Source organism: Desmodus rotundus, chromosome 1 (assembly GCF_022682495.2).
Source record: "Desmodus rotundus isolate HL8 chromosome 1, HLdesRot8A.1, whole genome shotgun sequence".
NCBI classification, from domain to species: Eukaryota; Metazoa; Chordata; class Mammalia; order Chiroptera; family Phyllostomidae; genus Desmodus; species Desmodus rotundus.
Genome location: NC_071387.1, coordinates 212,189,608 through 212,194,200, shown reverse-complemented (window position 1 = coordinate 212,194,200; position 4,593 = coordinate 212,189,608). Strand labels below are relative to the sequence as shown.

General features: G+C 54.7%; 1 long non-coding RNA gene across 1 annotated transcript; it reads right to left on the bottom strand.

Moving 5' to 3' along the window:
* Positions 1–1,533: 1,533 nt before the first annotated feature.
* Positions 1,534–4,102, bottom strand: LOC128779637 (uncharacterized). The gene is made up of 3 exons (XR_008425711.1): positions 3,970–4,102; positions 2,847–2,908; positions 1,534–2,125 (listed from the first exon to the last, which is right to left on the bottom strand). It is a non-coding gene; the product is annotated as an uncharacterized lncRNA (long non-coding RNA).
* Positions 4,103–4,593: the final 491 nt, after the last annotated feature.

The following is a 4,593-nucleotide window of genomic DNA, read 5'->3' as shown; positions in this document are numbered from 1 at the left end:
TAAAATGTAACTGGGAAGCAACTCCCGCTGGTTACAGAGCCTGCGTGAGAGCGTGGAGATGATTGGCTCCATGCCATGGGGCCACACCTGCCTGGACTTACTATGACAGCCCAGTAAAGCTGGAAGAATACAGGGATGCTGGCAGGTGTAACTGGTGGTAGGAGGAGTCGGAAATGGGGCTGCAAAGGAAGATGGGCGCTGGGATTTAAACCTAGGTGTGGCAGCCATAGAGAGAGAGGACCACGTGGTTCTGAAGGAGAAGAGGGACGACCACGAGGTTTTGGGGAAGAAGGGAGAGAAACATGCAGCTTTGGCGGAGTGAATAGGAGAGGACCATGTGGTTTTGGAGTGCTTCTTTTTGCCACGCGGCTTAGGCAGCTGAAGAGACTTTGCCGGGAAGACAAGGGGAGAAAGGACTCTTGCTGGTGGGCTGTGGCATGGACTGCCACATGGCTTTGGATTAACTGCAGATTGCGGCAGCCACACAACTGATGGTGCCGGGAGTCTGAATCACGGACTTCTACTTCTTTTCCTGAGACACGGTACCCCGGACTGGGCAGAGGGAGAGGGAAGGACTGTGCATCTGTGGGTATTCTAGAGGACTTTAATATCTTAATGAAGACATTCAGTCATTACTCTAAGTCTGTGTGATTTTTAAATAAATAATTTCTTTCCTTTTCACCAGTCTCTGGCATTGAGAGACGTCTTTCCTCTGGCGGCGGGCATTTCGAACCTAGTAGGTGTGTGTGTGCGTGGGGGAACCTCCAGAGACAGAAAGGGGAATCCTTTCTGTAAAACTTTATCGTGAACCACCCCCCGCGTGTTCTATAACAGAACGGCCCGTGTGCTCAACTCAGACCCTGGGAGGTGTTCGGGAGAGGGACCCCCCCCACCCGCCAAGGTGTAACGAGGTCACGGACCCCCAGGCATGCTCCGCAAACAGATGTCCCCTGCAGGAGCCCCTGTCTCCGCATCAGGAAAAGGACACTTCAGTTTGGTAAATTATTACAAAATCAGCCTTCCAGCTAAAAAGGGCCACAAAACAATACCCCCGGGGGGGGGGGGGATGCTGCCAGATGGTTTCTTATTAAAAACCATGATGTTAAAAACAAAATAAAATTCTGTAACAACTCGACAGAGAGCAGGAGGGCCCCTCCCCTGGTCCTGCAGAGCGATCTCTGAAAAAAGCTTTCTGTAATTTCAGACTTTTATTTGCTCTACATCTCAGTCACTTTGGAAGCTCAGCTCAGCTCTGGTTTGGGGATTTCATGAGTGTGTTTAATGCCCACGTCTGAGTGTTTCGACCCATTAACTGCACCAAGTCGAGGTGCCTCCGATGCCTGTGGATGCCGCTCAGCTCCTGGCCAACCCTGCACCCCAGGCCTACCACCGACTCCTCGATGGGGATCTCACAGTGCGGGGAGTGGACCCTGCCAGACCTCGCTTCTGACACACTCCCCTCTCCGGGTCTCTGAGTCAACCCACCCCCAGCTCCTGTTCACAGGTTCCTGACTAGGAGCAACCCTGTTCTCCACGCTGCCTTCGCCATTGGACGAAGTTCAGGGTGACCCACGGTGGGGACTGTGTGCCAGACTCTTGGGCTCTGGGGGGCAGTTATGTGCCCACAGGAAGCCTCTGCTGGTTGGGCCGAACCCCCACGCCAGCTGCCCGTCCTCCAAGGGGCCCACGTGCAGGGCCAGAGGGGGCCTCATTCGAACAGCACGTCGCCAACATGCAGATGATTCCCCGAGGGGAATGTGCACCCCAACAGTGTTCCCTGCAGGGGAAGGGGGTCAGTGACCAGGCTCACATGGCCTCCCATGCCTCCAAGGCCGCTTGCTGAAGGCTGGTCCATGGGAGTCCGTGGCCCGAGCTCAGACCGCCACACACAGGAGACACCGTCTCCCCAGAGCCACCTCCATGGACATACATCCGGTGCCTGTCCTGACCAGGTGGGAGTCTGCCGGATCCGACCTGACCCTCGGCGAGCCCCAGTCACCCATCCGAAGACAGTGGCTCCCCCTTAATGTCACATCTGCATGGGATTCCATCCAGAAAACATCACAAGTGGAAAATAACTCTAAAACAAATGCTCCTCAGCAGTTCCACAGCCAGCCAGCCAACCCTGGGGATGACAACAAGGGTATTGTTAGTTATTGTTTATTATTATTACCATTATCACTATTACTGCAATAGGACAAACCCAGGGCCCCAAAGCTCAGTCAACCCGGCCTCCTTCAGCCTGGGGGAGAGACCTGCTGTGTGTGCACCCCGTTCTGCAGGGGGGTTTGGGGAGCTGTCCTGGACAGGACGGGCCCCAGCAGACCCCATCTCAGCATGCTCTCTCCAATGCCGTCCTCCCGCCCTCCCCACGTGGTGGCAAATCACTGCTTAAAAAAAAAGAAAATCCCAATCCCGGATGTTTTGGGGGAGCAGCGGGGTAAACGGTGAGCCTAGCCCTGAGCACAGGTGCAGGTCCCTCACAGACGCTGTACTGGTACAAACCAGAATGCTGTCTGCTCAAGTTCACTACCGTTTCTCCTACTCGCAAACCCAACCACAAAAGGACTATTTCATCATCTTCACCCTTCTTGCTCCCAGAGACTGGTCCCCTGGGGTTTAACAGACAGAAGTTGTTAGAGCCATCGAAGCAGAAAGACAACCACTGGGGAGAAAACCAGGGTTGGGGGGGAGTTCTGCAGGAATATGTTCCAAATGGATGCAGGTCTCCTTGGCGTCCAGAGGCTGGATCTGCATCAGGGCCTTAGCTGCACCCTGGGCATGGGGAGGGGAGGGCGCTGCCCAAGATGGGGGATGGGGGGCACCTCAGTGTCACTACAAGTTACCAGGGTGGGAGAGGGCCTCCGTGGTGCCAAAGGGCAGGCACTGCCTTCCCCGGGGACTCTGCCTGGAGGGAGGGAAGAGACGGAGATAATTAGGGTTTTTTCATGGAAATCAGCATTTATCCGAAATCAAAGACCGAGGATTCTGCACCATCTAAATGGGCTTCGGCCAGAGAACTAAAACATAAAAGACCATCGGTCCCCACAGCCCCCTGCAAAAGCAATTAAATTGTTCACCAAAGGGCTGTGAGCCGTCAACGCCACCTGCTTCCTGGGTTCAGCAGGGTGGTACAGATGCCTGAAACTGGGCAAAGACGTGGAGTTCGGGGGCCTCCCCGCAGGCCACGGAAAAGAAGCTGAGCCCTGGTGTGCCTCCTCGGTGCCGGACTTCCCAGGGGATCACAAACCAGGTGGGAGTGGCGTTTCATCCCAGCTCTGCCACAGTTTGGGCAGCTGTAGCATGGAGCCAGGGAGTGAATGCCCTGAGCTTTTCACTCTGGGGTGGAAGACTTTAAGGAAAATGCTGTGGGGGTGGGTTGAAGTCGGAGATAAAACGGGCTTGTGTTTTAAAAAATCCTCAGCACTGTCCAGTGAGGAGAAAGAGGCAGACCAGCCACAAGGAGCACCCCCGTCCCTGTGTTTATACCCGTCCTGGGGAGCAGCAGGGTCCCCGAGAAGGGGAAGAGCCAGCATGCCAGGGCTGCAGTTCCTGAGCCTGAAGACTGGCTCCTGCGGTGATAAGCCCTCACCACGAGTCTACCGGAACCTCAGACCCAGTGTCCAGGGCCCATGGTCCACCTCAGGCCGTCCGCTGAAGGAAAGGCTGTGGCAGGAGAGGCCTGGGGACAGTGAGAACTCACAGGGGGCAGGAAGGGACCTGTCCCGCCTTCTCCCACAGGCTGGGAGTTTCCACATCGTTTCAGAGTAAAAGCTCAGAAGTATGACCTGTGTCCATTCTCCTTGTGGATTCTGATCATCCAGAGAAAAGGGAGCCCTCCTTGCTGTAACCCCACAAGGGACCCCACAACCAGCTGCATCACTGGTCTAGGAAGCCCCCCACGGGAGCCTTCCTCTGAGAAGGACTAATTGCTGACCTCCCCTTCTTCCTCTGGCCCCACGTGCATACCTGGTGTGTCTGAGAGCCCTGGCCACACGGGTCGTGTACTCGAGCCAGGGACTGACTTTTCCCATTGCGATGCCCCTTGCGGACTTCCTGGCAGGGTGTGGGGGGCTGCACTGCTGGCGACCTGGGCCCGGGGCTGCCCTGGTTGGGACTCAGTTTCCTCCTCTGCGCAATGAAGGGGCAGGGCCTGCAACTTTGGGAACCCCGCCCAAATGGGAGCACCTTCAGGACGCCCAGGCTCTCTGTGGTCCCTGCCCCCTGGGGAGGAGGTGGGGCGGACAGGGGTGTGAGCCTGTGAAGTGGGCTGTAAAAAAAAATATTGAAGTATAACATACAGAAAAGTACACAAGTTCTAAGTGTACGGATGCATAAAAAGTGACCGCAGTCATGTAGCCAACAATCAGGTCAAAAAATAGGAATTCATGAAAAAAATACTAACTCAGGGTAAAAATAAGTCAGAGTAATGGGTAACTTTGGGAGTTATCATCCGGGATGCGACACATCTGCTGGGGTGTTCAAATGTTCTACATCTTGATCTGAATGATGGTTATCATGATGGTTTACGTATTTAAATATCATCTTGTACTTTTAAGATCTGTGCGTTTTCTCTACTTATTATAATTCAGT